General features: G+C 41.5%; 2 long non-coding RNA genes across 2 annotated transcripts in view; one reads left to right on the top strand and one right to left on the bottom strand.

Annotated features, from left to right (window-relative positions):
- Positions 1–6,554: 6,554 nt before the first annotated feature.
- LOC106577448 (uncharacterized) lies at positions 6,555–8,476 on the bottom strand. The gene is made up of 3 exons (XR_001322126.3): positions 8,136–8,476; positions 8,005–8,043; positions 6,555–7,496 (listed from the first exon to the last, which is right to left on the bottom strand). It is a non-coding gene; the product is annotated as an uncharacterized LOC106577448 (long non-coding RNA).
- A 20-nt stretch (positions 8,477–8,496) lies between these two features.
- LOC145850245 (uncharacterized) overlaps positions 8,497–23,962 on the top strand; it is a 46,977-nt gene continuing 31,511 nt past the window's right edge. Inside the window, exon 1 of the long non-coding RNA XR_006760456.2 lies at positions 8,497–8,885. This is a non-coding gene — a long non-coding RNA (uncharacterized LOC145850245). The remainder of the gene's footprint in view (positions 8,886–23,962) is intronic.

The following is a 23,962-nucleotide window of genomic DNA, read 5'->3' as shown; positions in this document are numbered from 1 at the left end:
ACTGACAGTTGATGTGACAAATGAAACAATGAGAAAGTTATATTTAAAGTATAGGCCTCTTTCCCATTTTTGACGATACTCTCCAAACAGTGTGAATGCATTATGTGGAAATCTCACCAGCTCACGTGGCACAGACTGAATAGTTTCTGAATGCTATACATCATCCTAGCTTTTTCAAACAGAAATTTGCATCCTTTAGCACAAACTACAAAAAGTTCTGGGACACTGAAAAGTCCATGGAGAATAAGAGCACCTCCTCCCAGCTGCCCACTGCACTGAGAATAGGAAACACTGTCACCACCGATAAACCCACGATAATTGAGAATTTCAATAAGCATTTTTCTACAGCTGGCCGTGCTTTCCACCTGGCTACCCCTACCCCGGTCAACAGGCCTGCACCCCCCACAGCAACTTGCCCAAACCGCCGCCATTTCACCTCACCCAAATCTCTCCACTAAATATTAGGATTGTGATCAGCTAACCAGGGAATCCCCAGCACCACCGGAAACGCAGGGGAATCAATGAGGAAGAGGCTAATCCGCTCTTCATGACCCCCCCCCCGTTACCATGACCAGTGGAACTGTGGCTTCCCTGACCAGCCCTGACACAAGTGGTCGACTATCTAAGGCATGCACGGGGAAGGGTTGGTCTAACTGAACCAAAGAAATCCCTAACTTACTCGCGACCCCACGGTCCATAAAACTCCCAGCTGCGCCTGAGTAAAGCAAACATACAGTCAATAATACAGTAGAAAAATAAGTCTATATACAATGTGAGCAAATGAGGTGGGATAAGGGAGGTAAAGGCAAAAACAGCCATGGTGACAAAGTAAATACAATATAGCAAGTAAAACACTGGAATGGTAAGATTTGCAGTGGAAGAATGTACAAAGTAGAAATAGAAATATTGGGGTGCAAAGGAGCAAAATAAAAAAATAAAGTAGGGGAAGAGGTAGTTGTATGGGCTAAATTATAGATGGGCTATGTACAGGTGCAGTGATCTGTGAGCTGCTCTGACAGCAGGTGCTGAAAGCTAGTGAGGGAGATAAGCGTTTCCAGTTTCAGAGATTTTTGTAGTTCGTTCCAGTCATTGGCAGCAGAGAACTGGAAGGAGAGACGGCCAAAAGAGGAATTGGCTTTGAGGGTGACCAGAGAGATATACCTGCTGGAGCGCATGCTACAGGTGGGTGCTGCTATGGTGACCAGTGAGCGGAGATAAGGGGGGACTTTACATAGCAGGGTCTTGTAGATGACCTGGAGCCAGTGGGTTTGGCGACGAGTATGAAGCGAAGGCCAGCCAACGAGAGCGTACAGGTCACAGTGGTGGGTAGTATATGGGGCTTTGGTGACAAAACGGATGGCACTGTGATAGACTGCATCCAGTTTATTGAGTAGGGTATTGGAGGCTATTTTGTAAATGACATCGCCGAAGTCGAGGATCGGTAGGATGGTCAGTTTTACGAGGGTATGTTTGGCAGCATGAGTGAAGGATGCTTTGTTGCGAAATAGGAAGCCAATTCTAGATTTAACTTTGGATTGGAGATGTTTGATGTGAGTCTGGAAGGAGAGCTTACAGTCTAACAAGACACCTAGGTATTTGTAGTTGTCCACATATTCTAAGTCAGAACCGTCCAGAGTAGTGATGCTGGAAGGGCGGGCAGGTGCAGGCAGTGATCGGTTGAAGAGCAGGCATTTAGTTTTACTTGTATTTAAGAGCAGTTGGAGGGCACGGAAGGAGAGTTGTATGGCATTGAAGCTCGTCTGGAGGGTTGTTAACACAGTGTCCAAAGAAGGGCCAGAAGTATACAGAATGGTGTCGTCTGCGTAGAGGTGGATCAGAGACTCACCAGCAGCAAGAGCGACATCATTGATGTATACAGAGAAAAGAGTTTGCCCAAGAATTGAACCCTGTGGCACCCCAATAGAGACTGCCAGAGGCCCGGACAACAGGCCATCCGATTTGACACACTGAACTCTATCAGAGAAGTAGTTGGTGAACCAGGCAAGGCAATCATTTGAGAAACCAAGGCTCTTGAGTCTGCCAATGAGGATGTGGTGATTGAAAGAGTCGAAAGTCTTGGCCAGGTCAATGAATACGGCAGCAAAGTACTGTTTCTTATCGATGGCGGTTACGATATCGTTTAGGACCTTGAGCATGGCTGAGGTGCACCCATAACCAGCTCTGAAACCAGATTGCATTGCGGAGAAGGTGCGGTGGGATTCAAAATGGTCGGTAATCTGTTTGTTGACTTGGCTTTCGAAGACCTTAGAAAGGCAGGGTAGGATAGATATAGGTCTGTAGCAGTTTGGGTCAAGAATGTCCCCTCCTTTGAAGAGGGGGATGACAGCAGCTGCTTTCCAATCTTTTGGAATCTCAGACGACACGAAGGAGGGGTTGAACAGGCTAGTAATAGGGGTTGTAACAATTACGGCAGATAATTTTAGAAAGAAAGGGTCCAGATTTGTAGGGGTCCAGATTTTGCAGCTCTTTCAGAACATCAGCTGACTGGATTTGGGATAAGGAGAAAATGGGGAACACTTGGGCGAGTAGCTGTGGGGGGGTGCAGTGTTGTTGACCGCGGTAGCGGTAGCCAGGTGGGAAAACGCATGGCCAGCCGTAGAAAAATGCTTATTGAAATTCTCAATTATAGTGGATTTATCAGAGGTGACAAAGTTTCCTATCCTCAGTGCAGTGGGCAGCTGGGAGGAGGTGTTCTTATTCTCCATGGACTTTACAGTGTCCAAGAACTTTTTGGAGTTTGTGTTGCAGGAAGCAAATTTCTGCTTGAAAAAGCTAGCCTTGACTATTCTAACTGCCTGTGTATATTGGTTTCTAACTTCCCTGAAAAGTTGCATATCACGGGGGCTGTTCGATGCTAATGCAGAACGCCACAGGATGCTTTTGTGTTGGTTAAGGGCAGTCAGGTCTGGAGAGAACCAAGGGCTATATCTGTTCCTGGTTCTAAATTTCTTGAATGGGGCATGCTTATTTAAGATGGTGAGGAAGGCATTTAAAAAAAATAACCAGGCATCCTCTACTGATGGGATGAGGTCAATATCCTTCCAGGATACCCGGGCCAGGTCGATTAGAAAGGCTTGCTCACTGAAATGTTTCAGGGAGCGTTTGACAGTGATGAGTGGAGGTCGTTTGACCACTGACCCATTACAGATGCAGGCAATGAGGCAGTGATCGCTGAGATCTTGGTTGAAAACAGCAGAGGTGTATTTAGAGGGCAGGTTGGTTAGGATGATATCTATGAGGGTGCCTGTGTTTACGGCTTTAGGGTGGTACCTGGTATGTACATTGATAATTTGTGTGAGATTGAGGGCATGAAACTTAGATTGTAGGATGGCTGGGGTGTTAAGCATGTCCCAGTTTAGGTCACCTAACAGCACGAGCTCTGAACATAGATGGGGGGCAATCAGTTCACATATGGTGTCCAGAGCACAGCTGGGGGCAGAGGGTCATCTATAGCAGGCGGCAACGGTGAGAGACTTGTTTTTAGAGAGATGGATTTTTACAAGTAGAACTTCAAATTGTTTGGGTACAGACAGACCTGGATAGTAGGACAGAACTCTGCAGGCTATCTCTGCAGTAGATTGTAACACCGCCCCCTTTGGCCATTCTATCTTGTCTGAAAATGTTGTAGTTAGGGATGAAGATTTCAGAGTTTGTGGTGGACTTCCTAAGCCAGGATTCAGACACGGCTAGGACATCCAGGTTGGCAGAGTGTGCTAAAGCAGTGAATAAAACAAACTTAGGGAGGAGACTTCTAATGTTAACATGCATGAAACCAAGGCTATTACGGTTACAGAAGTCATCAAAAGAGAGTGCCTGGGGAATAGGAGTGGCGCTAGGCACTGCAGGGCCTGGATTCACCTCTACATCACCAGAGGAACAGAGGAGGAGTAGGATAAGGGTACAGCTAAAAGCAATGAGAATTGGTCGTTTATGACGTCCGGAATAGAAAGTAAAAGGAGCAGGTTTCTGGGGGCGATAAAATAGCTTCAAGGTATAATGTACAGACAAAGGTATGGTAGGATGTGAATACAGTGGAGGTAAACCTAGGCATTGAGTGATGATGAGAGAGATATTGTCTCTAGAAACATAATTGAAACCAGAAGATGTCATAGCATGTGTGGGTGGTGGAACTGAAAGGTTGGATAAGGTATAATGAGCAGGGCTAGAGGCTCTACAGTGAAATAAGCCAATAAACACTAACCAGAACAGCAATGGACAAGGCATATTGACATTAATGAGAGGCATGCTTAGCCGAGTGATCATAAATGTCCAAGTGAGATTCAGACAGCTAGCCAGGCCATAGGTAGCAAGCTGGCAGAAGATGGAGGGAGGTCTGTTTTTAGCCACCTCGTGCGTTTCCGTCTGTAGATTAGTGGGGTTCCGTGTGGTAGGGGGGGGACCAGTCCAATTGGCAAAATAGTTACAGTTATAGTGGCCCAAGAAAATTGTCCGATAGACCTATTAAGATAGCAGCCGATAAGACAGCTAACGATTAGCGGGCCACAGATGGGCGTTCAGGTTACGTCGCGACGGAGGGGCCAGTTGGATAACTCCCTAGGGCAGATAACGTCGGTAGTCCAGTCGTGAAGGCCCGATGGGGCTCTGCATCGGCAGTAAAACGGGTCCGGATAGGTGATTGTAGCCCAGGAGTGGCTGATGGAACTCTTCAGCTGGCTAGCTCCGGAATAATTGATGTTAGCGCCATGACTGACGTTAGCTAATAGTCACTCGGGTAGCAGCTAGCTAGCTGCAAGATCCAGGTGTAAATGTCCAGAGCCTGCGGTAGAAATCCGGGGATATGAATAGAAAAATAGGTCCGGTATGCTCTGGTCTGAGTCGCGCTGTACAAAACTGGCGATAGCTTTTCGAGCTAAGGGATAGCTGATGACCTCCAACCGTGGCTAGCTGAACTCCAACATTAGCCAGTGAACTGGCCAGCCTCTGGCTAGCTTCTGTTGTGGATTTCAGATTTGAGGTAAATAATATTTTATTTTATTTTTTTAATTGGTGAGGCGGGTTGCAGGAGAGTGTTTTGAGGTTGAGTTTTTAGAAAAAAAATATGCGAAGAAAAGAGATTATATATACATACATACATACATACATACATACATACATACATACATACATACATACATACATACATACATACATACATACATACATACATACATACATACATACATACACACGGGACACGACAAGAGGAGGACAAAGGACGTCTGACTGCTATGCCATTTTGGAATGAGATGATTAAATGTCAGGAATTGTGAAAAACTGAGTTGAAATGTATTTGGCTCAGGTGTATGTAAACTTCCGACTTCAACTGTACATGGGCATCCAGCTCACAACTGCTGAATGATTATGGACTGATAAGTGATTTGTAGTGAACCGCATAGTTTTAAGTAATAGATTTCTGAATACATTTCACTTATAATTCAAACCATGGACATCATTCCTGTAAATCACTCATTAATGTGCAAAAACATGAATGCTTATTGTCAGAAGAATCCATATTCCTCCTACCCTGGGCGAGATCAGGCAACATCATAAAGTTCACTCCCACTGCTATGCTGATGACACCCAGCTCTACCTCTACACCAAACCCACCACTCCCCTCCCTCATCAGCTGCCTTCAGGACATCCAGAGCTGGATGAGCATGAACCTCCTCAAACTCAACAGCAAAAGACAGAGGTCATGCCCAAAGGCTCTAAATCCACTCTCTCCAAGCATCACCACAGTCAAAAGCCTCTGTGTCTCCCTCTTTTGAACCCCACATAAAAACCAGCACCCGGACAGCATTCTTCCACCTCCGCAATATCTCCAGGCTCCGCCCCTCACTGTCACACTCCAGCACCGAAACCCTCATCCATGCCTTGGTTACTTCCTGACTAGACTATTGTAACACTCTCCTCACCAGATACCCACCAACCTCATCAATAGACTCCAACTGGTTCTGAACTCTGGTGCTGCCAGAATCCACACCAGATCACCTAAACAAATCAAACCAAACCTGGCTCCCTGTATTAACTTTAAAATACTTCTACTTACCTACAAAGCCCTCTACAACCTGGCACCCACCTACCTCTCTGATCTTCTCCCAGTCTATGCTCCCTCCCGTTCCTCCTCTGCCGGTCTCCTTGTCTCCCTTCATCCCACCGTGGGTGCCTGGGCCTTTAGCTCTTATTCCGAACCCTACCACCTTAAACCAAACCCTTACCCTAAACCGGGTAGCCTACCACCTAAATCAAACAGGGTTTGTATCCTCTTCCTAACCCCTCCCTCTTTTTATCTGTCCTATTTTGCCTGGTCCTGTGATTTTAGATAGTTTAGATGTTATATTACTGTTGATTGATGCACTTGATTTTTTACTTGATGTATTGCACTTGATTTTATGTAGGCCTACATTTAATGTAAGATGTCCTTGAGTGTCCTAAAAGGTTTCCACCAAATTAAAATGAATTATTATTTTTTAGTAGTAGTGACTTGGGGAAGAAAAACACCCCCCCCCCCCCAAAAAAATGTAATTGGCCAGTTAATATCATTATTTAATAATACTCTTACTTTAAAACCCCTTTCAAAAATAATCCAGCAGGAAACAGTCTTATTTGAAATGAGGAATATATCATATTTTTCTGACTAAAAAAGGATTCCCGTGGAAAGATGCATTATTGTATGGAGAGGTGAAAGTGATAGAGCAATTCTCAACATTTCACTGCTTATAACCAGCAGCTCAGGTTATCAGGCAGATACATAGCGCTCATAACCAACAGCTTTGCGGCGCCGTGTGTTGCAGGAAGTATTAAGTGAACGCCCATAGTTACAAATCCAGTTCTGTAATTTTAAAGGGAAAGCATTGTCGTTAGATGTTACTCAACTAAAAACATTCAAGCATAACACTGTATAACTTCTGCGTTGCTAAAATGCTGTGTACTGTACTGTAATTAAACATGAATTTACATTATTGCCTGATCCTGCCTAATCCGCAGTGTTTTAGGTGGTAGATTGTTTATTATTTTATTTCACAATATTCTAATAATACAGGGGGTTAGGAAAGAAAACGCTTGGCCTGGGGTCGTTCAGTGTTCTTGTGCTGTGCTGGAATGTCTCCCCATTATGCTTGCACCAATCCAATGCTTGTAAATGCATGAGGTGAAATGAAAGTGTGAACACTTCTGGATGCAGGGTATCAGAACACAGCCTATTTCTTTCCTCACTTTCCCCAAAATCAATATGTCCCCCCCAATCCCTCTTTCCACTAACCCCTCAAAATCCACCAACTCTGTAGTCACATGTCCCTAATTCCACCTCCCTCTCAGCCCCCACCCCTTCCTTCCATTTCATACCTTAACTACAGACACAGGTAGTCCTGTAGCTTCAGCAGCCTTCGTCACCAGGGCTGAGAACCACCTTTTCATACCCCGTTTATGATAAGACACAAGGGTACCCCTGATGTTAGCCATTATGAGGTGTCTTCCTACAACAACAAAGATATACAAAATATTAAATTGTAACATGGGTGTATGTAAGTGTTTCCTAGTCTTTTGAATAAGAGCCTTCAGGTTCCTGTTTGGGTAAAAAGCTATGGGACAGGGCTGGAGTAATGTTACCAATCTCAAATTCATAGCCAGGGCTATGGATGCAAGGACTGACCATCCTTGATATATATAGCTTGAGGCTATACAGTGTTTGTTTTTCGTTTACTTTGTTTACAAATATTGGAGAAAAACAAGCTTTTATATGTGGTTCTGGTGGGGTATGACAGTTGAACTAAGCACATAAGGCATTTATTTATAAGTTATATCTTCAAGAATCAATGGGTATACATCATTCATTTAAAAGTCCAAAAATAGATGTAGAAACTGCCGATTTCCCCTTTAAAAGCCTAATGACATGTAGCTAGCTAATCTGACTAAATTCTTCACCGGTTGAAGTGTTTTACTTATTATTTTGAGTCAAACATTGAAGGGAATTGTTGAACATACCTTGAGTGATGGGATAAATCATCATTGAGTGGGAACAGACTAGAATGGGAACAAAGAAATTACATGTAGCTACAACGTGATGAGGATAGCTAGCCAATGACATAATTAAGTTGTACAATAACTTTCCTTACCTGTAATTACACGGTACACTCCCGATCAAACGCTCAAACTCCCGGGAAAGGTTTTGGGGTTGGCTTCTATGGTGAACATGGGCACTCAGTCTCAGTTAAAATCGCCATTGAAAGGGTCGCGTAGTTCAATGTGTGGCTCTAAATCACTATTCAAAGATAACACATACCACACATGTGACATTCACAATGTGAAAGGTGTGATTGGTCAAATGTTTCCTCCTTTTAATGGAGTGATTGTAGTCCAATCGGGAGCATCAATTCATCTCCTTTGAGATATGGGCGGTTTATCCCTGTCAATCCAATGTCTTTCTCATCGTAGCCACTCCCACTGCTCCTCACCTACCTCTTGCTGCTGCACCCCTTCCGACAGAGGTTGGCAGTTAGCAAGTATCGCTTTTTCATGCTTCTCGGAGTGGAGTATCCTCGTGTGGATAACAAATAATAATCGTTCGGATTTATTCATTGTCCTAGGTCCTTCGAAAGTTGTTTTGTCGGACGGTTTTGGAATTAGTTGTGATGGATATGAAAGTGTAAAGGAAGACTCAAACGAAGTAACATAAAGAGGCATATCTACGTTCATGGCTGCTGGGGACCGTGCCCAGCTGCCGGCGACAATAGCTGATAGCCGGAGCGTGGAGAAGTCGATCGAGGAAGCTGCAGCGAGCGGGACTCTGAACTTGTCGAATCGGAAATTGAAAGGGTTTTCCCGAAACGCTAGGAACTATGACCTGTCCGATATTGTGCACGCAGGTGAGTTGTGTTTTGTGTAGATAACGTGGTTCAATTGAGTTGACAATTAACCTGATGGGGAGTCACCGTGGACAGTTATTTTTTTATGACACCTGGTATTGTTAGCTAACAACCATCATGAAGTTGAAATGTGCACGAGCGGATTGTATCTCAAGATTCCTTGACCCTATATTCAGAGGTTGCACTGCCAATTCAACGACAACTTCTTAAACTTGTACATTTGTGTTTATTCTTTCAATTTCGGAGAGACATTTATTTTCATTTGATTCATGCGTGCTCAGATTCATGTCCTGGCTCATTGCTTGTCAAACTTTCGCAAGTTCCCTTTCGCATAATGTATGATGACGTATGCTGGTCATGTCAATGTTCAGCACATTATCACAATGAATACCCTTGAATAATATGAATTAGATTACATAACATTGTAACGTTTTAGGGTGCCTAAAATTGCAATAAAGTGCGTGAGGTTAAATGACAGTTTGATTAAGTAGAACCAGATTTGTTGAAGGATGATTACCCAATCCTGGTTGCTGCCTGAAACCAATCTAAGGTACCCAACGTTTTGAAACAACGCACCCCCAACTTTCTGTGTTCTCTGGTAGTTATGACCATCTGCTCCAATGGACCTAGGCCTTGTAAGGTGATGAAACACCTTGGACACACACACACACGGCCTGGAATGTTGTTATTTTATTGGCAAGGCCACTTGCCCTTAATGTGGTGGCCAATTTGCCAAGGCACCAAGGCTATGAACCCATACAGCCAATTAAGTTGATTCGGACACAGAAAAACACTGTTCTGTTATGAAAAATACATGAAAGTTTTATTACAGAGCTATCATTGAAAGATTCTGTCTTTTTGCTCAAAAAACAATTTCATAGACAAACAATACAATATAAAAATATTTTAATTACACAACAATGATGAAATCATACCAGGAGACCACTTTTGAAGTATGGTAAACACAATTTTTTTACTAATATTTTTTGTAGTTACCGTTTAATTCAAGTGTCCATGTATCTAGCTAGCCCTGTTTGGTTTGCTTTGTTTCAGTAGCAGACTTAATGGAGTTTGCAAAACTAATGGCCACTGGATTGATGGAAATAATCATGATTTTATTCTGCCAGGTAGGCATAGACTAATTTGTAGGTAGTTAACGTTTCATTTATGATGTGCACCACTGCTAAATGAATACAGGGGAAACACTGACGACACGCTTCCTATGGTTTGTTTTTTAATTGGAGCATACCAGATACTCCGACTATAATTAAACGCTGTCATTTTGTCAGTATTAGCCTAGGAATTGAGAAATAAATAATACAATAATTGAAAGCTGGGATCCTCCTTTCAATACAGGCCATCAAAGCTCTGATTTTCCCCAGGTTGCATTTAGAATTGTTGTGCAATGCCTGGACTTTCTCTTGTTTCTCTCTACACATCAACCAGCTGTTGGAGGATTTGCACCCTCTCACTGCCAGACAGGTGATATTCTGTTAGAATTAGGCTATTTGTGCATGTGATAAATAAACTTAACAGCTTCAGAAAATATTATTTTGCCAGAAGTAAAATAGACTCCGTAGTTATTGGGGCACATCGGCCATCTGAGGCCTGACACACACACACACACAGCTGCCATCTGTAATCCAACTAACGGTAATGGAGACTGTAGTGATGAAAGTATCCAAGGCCTTCGACAACACTATCTTGATGTGCACATGTTTATCCAACGCGAAGCTCAGATTATAAACATTCTATAGCATACTTATACATGTATAAACATTTATTTGTTGATGGTGTCCAGTGAGCTCTTCTTCATCTAAACCACCTCTGATGAAAAGATTGTTTGCATTTAATAATGCATTTTGTCTTGAGGACAGTTCCTGCAAAGTTTAACTCTGCTCAGAGTCTGTCCTGTTTCTCTCATACATTCAGTGACTCATTTTCTGTTGGTGTTAAGATGGCAACATAGTTCCCTTTGACTAGTCGTAATTACACTTTACTCCATACGTAGACAGAGCTTAGAAAAATAGCACACCCCTTTTCAGTATTAGACGCTTGCTGGACACACATACACACCACCTCTTTCCCCTAGGACAGAGATTTAGGCTGACTTAATATAATTACCAGTGGTGACACAGACAGTGGTGTGTGCTGGTTAGGAGCTTGAAAGTCAGGTATGGTCTTGCCCAGACTGTCGAGTCCATGTCTTAACTGTATAATCCATACATTACCAGACTAAACACGACAGAGGGAAGTCCTCAAGGAACGGATCTTACTCTCTGTGAAGATTACAAAGAGAGGGACATTTAGATTTGATTCGGCGTGGCCAACTGTTATGGAAAGGCAGAACAGAGGCCGGCTCTGTGTCCTAATCCAGACTTCTTAACAGAATCAATTAGTTTCAGGTGCCATTTGTATATGGGTATATTGGGAAAGGGCCTACTGAAGCTCACTAGCGAGGGCTTATGGATTGAAAGTGGTAAGATTGCAGAATTGGGGCAAGGCCCCAAGCAGGCCCTATGGTGTTTATGATAACTGTGACAGTCTCCCGCTCTCATCTCTCTCTTATCTCACTCACTCTCTCACACACACGAGAACATATGAAAGCTGGTGGTTCCTTTTAATCCTTTTAACATGACTCTTCAATATTCCCAGGTAAGAAATTTTAGGGTGTAGTTATTATAGGACTATTTCTCTCTATACCATTTGTATTTCATATACCTTTGACTATTGGATGTTCTAATAGGTACTTTAGTATTGCCAGCCTAAACATGGATGGTGTGGTGTGTGTTTTTTGGTGTTTGGGAAAGTGTGGCGTTGAGTGAGAAAGGAAATGGTTGCATATCCCAGAACCAATGTATTTCTGTGAGCAGGGGTTGTGAGAGAGCTTTCAATGTTGTTCCGATGAGAGATATACATTTTATAATGAATTATACATCTTACTTATTTATTGTTCTATCATGGTGGAACAGCGTTTTAAAATAAATTATACATATGTATTTATTGTCCTATCATGTGGAACAACATTTTATAAATAAATTATACATCTTATTTATTTACGGTCCTATATTGATGGAACGGTCCACAACCCTATACCCTAGACACCCACCTGAATGACCCAGATACTAAGGAGAAGTCCCTATCTGTTTTATGGGCCTGCTGTAAGTGGCCTGTATGCAGCCAAAATGCGGTCAGAGACCTAGAGCAGCACTGCTCCCTCAAGATTCTGAGCCTACTTGGCAGAGTTGGTCCTGCAAAGCCAAAGCCCCCTGAAGGGAGAGCATAATATACAAAAAAATTATCAAAGCTGCTAATGAGAACCTTGACGACCTTGTACCTAGTCGGTGGCTGATCCTCATCAGGTCTTCGGTGGTGGAGACCCCAAGGCAGCTGCTTGTCGAATTCTTAATCCGGTTCTGTGCAGAGAAGCCTCGCTCACACTGGGTGGCTGAAATATCTTTGAATTTCATTTAAACTCTTACCATTAACTTATCAAAACCTACCATACATAACCACTCAGGACTCTTACTCTACTCTTACTCTTTGGCAACATGGTCTCCCACAAGCCACTGTAGGACTTGTCCTTAAAATTGTGGCTGACCAGGATTTTCAGCCCCTGCCATTCATCCTGGATTGCAGCCATGTTGCACCCCGATCTGCAGGATTGAACAGGACAAGTGAGTTTGCAAATATGCAAGCATAACATTGTCTCATATGTTCGCACATATCTATTTTTAAGGGCAAATGCGTGTGAAATACTCGCACTGTAGAGCCCTGATATGCATTCGTAAATCAAGACCTTGAGTTGGGCTCTGGGGTGGTGCAACTGTTGAGAATCTGAGTATGGTTGTTGTGGGGGAAAGGGGTTGAGTGTATGAGTGTGTGTGTGTATCCCACAACGGAGGAAAATATGTTAGGGACAATATAGGATGATTCACAATAATTGTTTGCTAATATAATAATTGCTTGCCATAAAGTAATTTGCTTGCCATAATGTAATTTTTATATACAGTGAGGGGGGAAAAAAGTATTTGAGCCCCTGCTGATTTTGTACGTTTGCCCACTGACAAAGAAATGATCAGTCTATAATTTTAATGGTAGGTTTATTTGAACAGTGAGAGACAGAATAACAACAAAAAAATCCAGAAAAACGCATGTCGAAAATGTTATAAATTGATTTGCATTTTAACCTCTCTAGGGTAGGGGGCAGTATTTTCACAGCTGGATGAAAAACGTACCCAAATTAAACGGCCTACTACTCGGGCCCAGGAACTAGAATATGCATATTATTAGTAGATTTGGATAGAAAACACTCTGAAGTTTCTAAAACTGTTTGAATGATGTCTGTGAGTATTACAGAACTCATATGGCAGGCAAAAACCTGAGAAAAATCTAACCAGGAAGTGAGAATTCTGGTGCTTGTAGTCCTTTCAAGTCATTGCCTATCGAACACACAGTGACTTAGGGTTCATTTTGCACTTCCTAAGGCTTCCACTAGATGTCAACAGTCTTTAAAAAGTTGTTTGAGGTGTCTATGATGAACAGAGGAAGTTGGAATTTGTTGACTCAGGAAGGTACTGGCGTTCATTGGCACGGGTTCACGTGAGAGTTAGCTGTGTTCCAAAAGTTTTTCAAGACATGGCAATCATCCGGTTGGAATATTATTGAAGTTCTAAGTGATAAAGGCCCTAAAGATTGATGCTTTACAACGTTTGACATGTTTGAACGAACGTAAATAGAACTTTTTTTTACTTTTCGTCGCTTCCTACATTTGGAGTAGCTAACTGAACGCGCAAACAACAAGGAGTTATTTGGACATAAATTATGGAGTTTATTGAACAAAACAACATTTATTGTGGACCTGGGATGCCTGGAAGTGCCTTCTGATGATCATCAAAGGTAAGTGAATATTTCTAATGCTATTTATGATTTTAGATGACTCCAAAATGGCGGGTATCTGTATTGCCTAGTGTATTTTTCTGAGCGCAGTACTCAGATTATTGCAAAGTGTGCTTTCCTCGTGAAGCTTTTTTGAAATCTGTCACAGCGTTTGCATAAAGGAGATGTTCATCTATAATTCTTTGAAAAACAGTTTAATATTTTATCAACGTTTATAGTGAGTTTTTTTGTAAATTGTTGTGTTGATTCACTGGCAGTATTGGAGGCAAAATATTTTCTGAACATCATGCGCCAATGTTTAATGGGGTATATGGATATAAGTATGAACTTTATCTAACAAAGAATGCATGTATTGTGTAACATGATGTCCTAGGAGTGTCATCTGATGAAGATCGTCAAAGGTTAGTGCATCATTTTAGCTGGTTTTCTGGTTTTTGTGACGCCTGTCCATGCTAGGAAAATGGCTGTGTGCTTTTTCTTGTGTTGGAACTGTCCTAACATAATCTAACTTTATGCTTTCGCCATAAAGCCTTTTTGAAATCGGACAATGTGGTTACATTAAGGAGACGTGTACCTTTTAAAATGGTGTAAAATAGTCCGTTGTTTGAAAACTTTGAATTATGACATTTTGTGGTTTTGAATTCGGCGCTCTGATTTTTCACTGCCTGCTAGTGTCCCACCTGCCCAAGAGAGGTTAATGAGGGAAATAAGTATTTGACCCCTCTGCAAAACATGACTTAGTACTTGGTAGCAAAACCCTTGTTGGCAATCAGAGGTCAGACGTTTCTTGTAGTTGGCCACCAGGTTTGCACACATCTCAGGAGGGATTTTGTCCCACTCCTCTTTGCAGATCTTCTCCAAGTCATTAAGGTTTCGAGGCTGACGTTTGGCAACTCAAACCTTCAGCTCCCTCCACAGATTTTCTATGGGATTAAGGTCTGGAGACTGGCTAGGCCACTCCAGGACCTTAATGTGCTTCTTCTTGAGCCACTCCTTTGTTGCCTTGGCCGTGTGTTTTGGGTCATTGTCATGCAGGAATACCCATCCATGACCCATTTTCAATGCCCTGGCTGAGGGAAGGAGGTTCTCACCCAAGATTTGACGGTACATGGCCCCGTCCATCGTCCCTTTGATGCGGTGAAGTTGTCCTGTCCCCTTAGCAGAAAAACACCCCCAAAGCATAATGTTTCCACCTCCATGTTTGACAGTGGGGATGGTGCTCTTGGGGTCATAGGCAGCATTCCTCCTCCTCCAAACACGGCGAGTTGAGTAGATGCCAAAGAGCTCCATTTTGGTCTCATCTGACCACAACACTTTCACCCAGTTGTCCTCTGAATCATTCAGATGTTCATTGGCAAACTTCAGACGGGCATGTATATGTGCTTTCTAGAGCAGGGGGACCTTGTGGGCTCTGAGGATTTCAGTCCTTCACGGCGTAGTGTGTTACCAATTATTTTCTTGGTGACTATCAGCTGCCTTGAGATCATTGACAAGATCCTCCCGTGTAGTTCTGGGCTGATTCCTCACCGTTCTCATGATTGCAACTCCACGAGATGAGATCTTGCATGGAGCCCCAGGCCGAGTGAGATTTGACAGTTCTTTTGTTTCTTCCATTTGCGAATAATCGCACCAACTGTTGTCACCTTCTCACCAAGCTGCTTCACGATGGTCTTGTAGCCCATTCCAGTCTTATGTAGGTCTACAGTCTTGTCCCTGACGTCCTTGGAGAGCTCTTTGGTCTTGGCCATGGTGGAGAGTTTGGAATCAAATTGATTGATTGCTTCTGTGGACAGGTGTCTTTTATACAGGTAACAAACTGAGATTAGGAGCTCTCCCTTTAAGAGTGTGCTCCTAATCTCAGCTCGTTACCTGTATAAAAGACACATGGGAGCCAGAAATCTTTCTGATTGAGAGGGGGTCAAATACTTATTTCCCTCATTAAAATGCAAATCAATTTATAACATTTTTGACATGCATTTTTGTTGTTCTGTCTCTCACTGTTCAAATAAACCTACCATTAAAATTATAGACTGATCATTTCTTTGTCAGTGGACAAACGTACAAAATCAGCAGGGGATCAAATACTTTTTCCCTCACTGTGTGTGTGTGTGTGTATATAGATATCTCTCACAAAAGTGAGGACACCCCTCACATTCTTGTAAATATTTGAGTATATCTTTTCATGTGACAACACTGAAGAAATGACACTTTGCTACAATGTAAATATATATATTTATATTTATATTTTTTTGAGGGCGATGTAAATGCGTTTGGCGGATGATCTGCTTCTGTTCTGTGGGTGGCACTGTGTGCTCTTTTCGAAGCATGGGTCCCGGTCTCTCCGGGGCTATGGGGGTCAGGGGTGGTCTGCCGGGCATTGGGATGACAACCCAACTCGAGATGAGGAGGGCATTTAGCGGGTGGAATAGTGGGGACCAATTGGAGGTTTACTTAGTAGTAATGCAAATATCATGGTACAGCTATATAGACACTCAATCATCATGTTACCTTTTAATGGTATGTTTACAAACATGTTTTTTGATAAATAGAATTGAAACTTGTCTCATTATGATAAGTGGTGAAATAAGTATAGCCAGTTAGTATTATAATGGCTTAGCAGATAATAAGAAAAGACTATCAGTATTTACCTGGCTTAAAGAGAAGGAATATAATATATATTGTTTACAGGAAACTCATTCAGCAATTTTAGATGAAGTTTTGTGGAAAAAGGACTGGGGGGGTCGAAATATATTTCTCCCATGGGCAAAGAAATTCAAAAGGGGTGATAATATTAACAGTAATTTTGATCCAAATGTGCAATTGACCAAACAGATCATCAAGGTAGATGGATTATTTTAAAAATGTTATTGGACAATAAACAGATATGGCTTACTAACCTATACGGTCCAAATAATGATGATCCAAGCTTCTTTGAAAAAAACAATATATAAGAATTTATCAAAACTAAGAGCAACACTAGACTCTATTATTATGGTGGGAGATTTTAATACAGTTTTTTAAATACCTTAAAGGAAGTTGCACTATAGACTTTCACCCTCAGGCACTTAAGAAAATCATGAATGTCATGGATATATTGGAATTTGTGGATATGTGGAGGCTTAAATGCCCTGACCTTGTGAGATATACATGGCGGAGGCAAAAGTAAAAAAAAAAAAAAGGTGTTGATAGGGGACATAATGCGGTCGGTTCATCACATAATTGGCATATATATTAGTCCTAAAGCATTTCCACATGGGTGAGGATATTGGAAATTTAAACGAAGCCTACTGGATGATAACTTGTTTATAACTAGGACAGATTAATTTATAGCTGACTTTTTCCGACATAACATAGGTACAGCAGATCCCCTTATTGTATGGGACACTTTTAAATGTGCCTTTAGAGGCCAATGGCCTCATCTATAAAACAGTACTCATCAATAAAACAAAAGCAATTTAGATCAAAAGACTCCATATTAACAAAGGAATTTGAAGGACTAACAGTACAGTTAGATAGCAATAAAAACTGTACCATAGAGGCACAGAATAAGTTGGAGGAAAAACAAAAAGAAATGGAAGAACTTATTCAAGAAAGATCCAGTGTAATATATTATAAAAATAAAGCGAACTGAATGGAATATGGGGAAAAATGCACCAAATTATTTTTCAATCGTCAACATAGAAATGCTGCCAAAAATGTATTAAAACTTGCTACAAATTATGGAGTAACGCATGATTCACTAATTATATTTTGAGAGAGGAAGTAAAGTACTTTAAGAATATGTTTTCATTTGTCTCCTCCATCTCCACTAACCGAAGTATGGATTTTTTCCCCCTATTAATAATGTAAAATTAACATCTGTACAGAAAGACTCATGTGTAGGCCAAATTACAGAGGAGGTGCAATTAAAGCCTTTAAGGCTGGGAAAATTCCAGGGCTGGATGGCATACCAGTGGAAGTATACCGAACCTTTTTTGATAGACCAAGAGGACCATTATTAGCATGTTTTAACCACTCCTATATAAACGGTAGATTATCAAACACGCAACAAGAAGGTCTGATTTCATTATTACTGAAACAGGATCCAAGTGGTGGAAATACAGTCGTGGCCAAAAGTTTTGAGAATGACACAAATATTAATTGTCACAATCTGCTGCCTCAGTTTGTATGATGGCAATTTGCATATATTCCAGAATGTTATGAAGAGTGATCAGATGAATTGCAATTAATTGCAAAGTCCCTCTTTGCCATGCAAATGAACTGAATTCCCCCCAAAAATTCCACAGCATTTCAGCCCTGCCACAAAAGGACCAGCTGACATCATGTCAGTGATTCTCTCGTTAACCTGTTGTGGTATAGGGGGGCAGTATTTTCACGGCCGGATAAAAAACGTACCCGATTTAATCTGGTTACTACTCCTGCCCAGAAACTAGAACATGCATATAATTAGTAGATTTGGATAGAAAACACTCTAAAGTTTCTAAAACTGTTTGAATGGTGTCTGTGAGTATAACAGAACTCATATGGCAGGCCAAAACCTGAGAAGATTCCATACAGGAAGTGCCCTGTCTGACAATTTGTTGTCCTTCTGTTGCATCTCTATTGAAAATACAGCATCTGTGCTGTAACATGACATTTTCTAAGGCTTCCATTGGCTCTCAGATGGCGCCAGAAAGTGGAATGGGGTGTCTGCTGTTTCTGGGCGAAGAACAGCAGGAGAATTTGTTAGTGGTCAGCCTGGGGACAGTGAGACTGAGAGGCGCGGTCATGAGAATTCTCAATTATTTTCTTTCAGCCTTTGAATGAATACGTCGCCCGGTTGGAATATTATCGCTATTTTACGAGTAAGAGCGCATAAAAATTGATTTTAAACAGCGTTTGACATGCTTCGAAGTACGGTAATGGAATATTTGGAATTTTTTTGTCACGAAATGCGCTCGCGCGTTACCCTTCGGATAGTGACCTGAACGCACGAACAAAACGGAGCTATTTGAATATGACTATGGATTATTTGGAACCAAAACAACATTTGTTGTAGAAGTAGAAGTCCTGGGAGTGCATTCTGACGAAGAACAGCAAAGGTAATCCAATTTTTCTAATAGTAATTCTGAGTTTAGGTTATCCCAAACTTGGTGGGTGTCAAATTAGCTAGCCGTGATGGCCGAGCTATGTACTCAGAATATTGCAAAATGTGCTTTCGCCGAAAAGCTATTTTAAAATCGGACATAGCGATTGCATAAAGGAGTTCTGTATCTATAATTCTTAATTTATGTATTTTGTCAACGTTTATCGTGAGAAAATTTTAGTAAATTCAACGGAAGTTTTTGGTGGGTATGCTAGTTCTGAACATCACATGCTAATGTAAAAAGCTGGTTTTTGACATAAATATGAACTTGATTGAACAAATCATGCATGTATTGTATAACATAATGTCCTAGGAGTGTCATCTGATGAAGATCATTAAAGGTTAGTGCTGCATTTAGATGTGTTTAGGGTATTTGTGATGCATGCTAGTTGCTTGGAAATGGCTGTGTGGTTTTTTGTGTCTATGGACTCTCCTAACATAATCAAATGTTTTGTTTTCGCTGTAAAGCCTTTTGGAAATCGGACAACGTGGTTCGATTCAGGAGAAGTGTATCTATAAAATGGTGTAAAATATGAGTGGGCATGAGTGGGGAACTAATATGATGCAGCCCAGACTCCCAGTGCAGGCTAGTAAAAAGTAAGTGGAGCAGGCACAGTGCATTCTATAATAACGGGTCGGCTGCGCTGATAGACAGGCTTCATCCGTGACACACATTTCACAAAAGTACCGAAAGTAACACATTCGAGTACTGAACCGGTTTTCATGTTCTAGTATCTAAAAAGTACAGTTTCAGTATATCGTGCAACAGTGCTAGGTTTTGATGGAACATGTGTTCAAGATCATTCAATTCTAGTGTGTTCTGGTTCAGCTTTGGTCGAGTCAAGCCTGCCGTCATGGGAATGTTGCCCACAGGAGGTGTGTACCGGCTCGAGAACATAAAAAAAAACAATCAAGTCCTTTTTTCCTCGCTATAAAACACTTTAGATCCTGTTTTCCCCTGCTCACAAACACCACTTAAAAGGTGATCTGCTTTCAGGGGCCGGTGGCTTAGGCTTGCGTTAGGCTTATTTCTAATGTAAAGTTACTCTACGCCAGGGGTCGGCAATCTTTTTCGAGTGGAGTGCCAATTTACAATTTATCCTACCATTTCTAACGATCTGTGTGCCAGTTATGAATTTCATATGTGCATTACAACTAATTGTCTACTGAATATCTAATTGGCCACAAACGGAAGATTTCCTTAACTCGCTAAACAGAGGAGCTGTCCATTAGCACCACGGAGCTCCACTATAGGCCTACCTGCATTAGATGAGCGATGCCGCACCAAGACGCTGTCCAAGGTGTTGAATGATGCGCACTCTTCGCTCCTTTTTAAAAACGCTTCTATAGATCTTTGTATTGTACTTCCTGATGTTCGCCATTGTTTGGTCGAATTTGTTTGGCAAGCGTCCTTGATAAGTAATTATTTTGATGTTATGCCTCTTATTCCATTGCATTATGTGTATTTGTCTGACATTCAGTTGTGGTCAGCAGTTTTAATGTGATGGTCATTTTTTTATTTTGTCTGCATTTGAAGTCAGCCTTATTGTGACTTGATTGCCAGTAGTAGTGGCTTTACGTATATTTTGTTTTGTAAAGCTTTGTTTGTGATGTGACACTTCTGCTGTTTTCAATTGCATTCATCAGACATTTTGTTGGTTTGTTTATATATGGACAATTTGTTTGAACACTTGGAAATATGATTTATACATCTTAGTTTATAATAATAATAATGTGTATAAATTGCTCCATGTATGTTTGTGGAACAGTCTCATTTCAATATAGGCTACAGAACTACAAAATCCATATAATACATGTGATTAAAAAATAACATTTATTGAAAAATACAAGGTTCAATAAAAAAAACCTGACTGAGATGACTGTTAGGCCTACCAACAGCCCTAAATATAACTGAATGTAAGAAGAAAAAAAGATATCTTATTTCATTATCAACTCCATATCTGCTGCTGAGAATCGTAGCCTAATCCATCTCCTGTCTCCCCCATCTTATTTCAAATCCCCTGCAACACACAAATATATACACACATGCACACACACGTTCACATTACTACTTGCTGAAATTTACTGGCATGAACATTACAAGGTATCATTTTGTATTGAAAATCTCATCTTACTGATTTTAGTGTGATCCTTGTCCCTGCTTTCCATTGCTGAGCAGTGTAATATCTGGGCTATATTTGGAGACGTTGAGCTGCACACAGGCCTCCGAGTGGTCCGTTGTCATCCAGCTGCATGAGCGGCTCAGGATTGACTTCATGTGTGACCATATCTGTTCACATAGATACGTGGATCCAAATGCTGAAAGCATTGCACATGCAACCTTCTTCAGGCTGTCAAATCTCACTGGCAGGCTTTCCCAACAGTGGATAATGGAGCCTCCCTGATCTCTCTCAGTCCCTTCCAGTTCTTTGCGCAGCTCTGTGAATTTTGATGATCGAAGAACTCAAGGCACCCTGCCTATCAGCTGCGTTTCAAAGTCATCGATTCCCTTCCACTGAAACACAGATCCAAGTCGCTCTCATCAAAGTTGTCTGGATTCATCTTGGAACATGGATTCTCTTGGTGAATGATACAGTGACATTTAACAACGGGGTGGCCAGTCTTCAATCAGCTTTGCGAATCCTTTGTTACCCCACCATAGCGGGTGCATCGTCATTTATAATAGCGAATATGTTTTTAATGTCGACACCTCTCTCCTCAAAATGATCTGTGAACGCTTTTGCTACATCTTCTCCTTTTAGTAGTACCATGCATGGATTTTAGACAAAGCAGCTCCTCACGTACCTGCTCTGAGTCACAATATCTTGCAACAACTGCCAGACGTGGAATGTCATTCACACTTTCATCAAGAGCCACACTAAACACAGGGGCATATTTTAACGCTACAGTTTCCTGCTCCTTTACATTTTCAACCATCTTGGTAATGCGCCTTTCAACATTTCTGGCAGACACAGCCATGTCTTTTATCTTTGAGATGATTGTCTCTTTGTTAGACAATCCCTCAAATAAAGCCTGTGAACTACTGAGAAAAGCCTCCTTGATATGTTCCCCATCAGTAAATGGTTTTCCATGTTTAGCAATGCACTGCACAACTTTGTAGCTCCCCTTTGTAGCTTAATTTTTGACTGCATGTAGATTTGTAAATACACTGCTTTGCTTTTCATACCTGGACACAGCCCTCATAATTCGTTCATCCTTGTCCGCCTCATCCTTAAAAAATGTCTCATGTCTCATTTCAGAATGACGCCGTACACTTGATGTCCCACAAGCCAACCGTTTTTCAACAGAGAGCACAAACAGACTGGCCCTTCAGTAAAACAAATTCATATTATTTTGTCCAAGAGGCAATAAATGGGCGGATATTTGCCTTATTTTTCTTTGTTGATGACATTTTTGCACCTGAACGTTTATTAAAAACAAAAGAAGGCTTGCTAGCTGCTAGCCACGTGAAAACAAATTTCTCATCTTCAGTTCTGCCTTGGTTTTGAATTTGGTGAGCCGAAATGGGTCGTCTTGCACTGAACTAATTAATCCGAGTAAGAATTTCCTGTCTTAGGTCAGTTAGGATCACCACTTTATTTTAAGAATGTGAAATGTCATAGTAGAGAGAATGATTTATTCCATCTTTTATTTATTTCGTCACATTACCAGTGGGTCAGAAGTTTACATACACTCAATTAGTATTTGGTAGCATTGCCTTCAAATTGTTTAACTTGGGTCAAATGTTTCCACAAGCTTCCCACAATAAGTTGGGTGAATTTTGGCCCCTTCCTCCTGACAGAGCTGTTGTAACTGAGTCAGGTTTGTAGGCCTCCTTGCTCACACACACTTTTTCAGTTCTGCCAACAAATTTTCTATAGGATTGAGGTCAGGGCTTTGTGATAGCCACTCCAATACCTTGACTTTGTTGTCCTTAAGCCATTTTGCCACAACTTTGGAAGTATGCTTGGGGTCATTGTCCATTTGGAAGACCCATTTGGGACCAAGCTTTAACTTCCTGACTGATGTCTTGATGTTGCTTCAATATATCCACATCATTTTCCATCCTCATGATGCCATCTATTTTGTGAAGTGCACCTGTCCCTCCTGCAGCAAAGCACCCCCCAACAACATGATGCTGCCACCCCCGTGCTTCACAGTTGGGATGGTGTTCTTCAGCTTGCAAGCGTCCCCCGTTTTTCTTTAAACATAACGATGGTCATTATGGCCAAACAGTTCTATTTTTTTTTCATCAGACCAGAGGACATTTCTCCAAAAACTATGATTTTTGTCCCCATGTGCAGTTGCAAACCGTAGTCTGGCATTTGTTATGGTGGTTTTGGAGCAGTGGCTTCTTCCTTGCTGAGCAGCCTTTCAGGTTATGTCGATATAGGACTCTTTTACTGTGGATATAGATACTTTTTTACCTATTTCCTCCAGCATCTTCATAAGGTCCTTTGTGATTTGCCCTTTTCACACCAAAATACGTTAATCTCTAGGAGACAGAACGCATCTCCTTCCTGAGCGGTATGACGGCTGCGTGGTCCGATGGTGTTTATATTTGCGTACTATTGTTTGTACAGATGAACGTGGTACCTTCAGGCGTTTGGAAATTGCTCCCAAGGATGAACCAGACTTGTGGAGGTCTACAATTATTTTGGAGGAGGTCTTGGCTGATTTCTTTTGATTTTCCCATGATGTCAAGCAAAGAGCCACTGAGCTTGAAGGTAGGCCTTGAAATACATCCACAGGTACACCTCCTCCAATTGACTCAAATGATGTCAATTAGCCTATCAGAAGCTTCTACAGCTATGACATCATTTTCTGGAATTTTCCAAGATCTTAAAAGGCACAGTCATCTTAGTGTATGTAAACTTCTGACCCACTGGAATTGTGATTAAGTGAAATAATTGTTGGAAAAATGACTTATGTCATGCACAATGTAGATGTCCTAACCGACTTGCCAAAACTGTAGTTTGTTCACAACATTTGTGGAGTGGTTGAAACACTTAGTTTGGAGTCATTAAAACTTGTTTATGTAAACTTCCGACTT

Source organism: Salmo salar, chromosome 18, assembly GCF_965601325.2.
Source record: "Salmo salar chromosome 18, fSalSal1, whole genome shotgun sequence".
NCBI lineage: Eukaryota > Metazoa > Chordata > Actinopteri > Salmoniformes > Salmonidae > Salmo > Salmo salar.
This window is presented reverse-complemented; position numbering and strand designations above follow the sequence as displayed.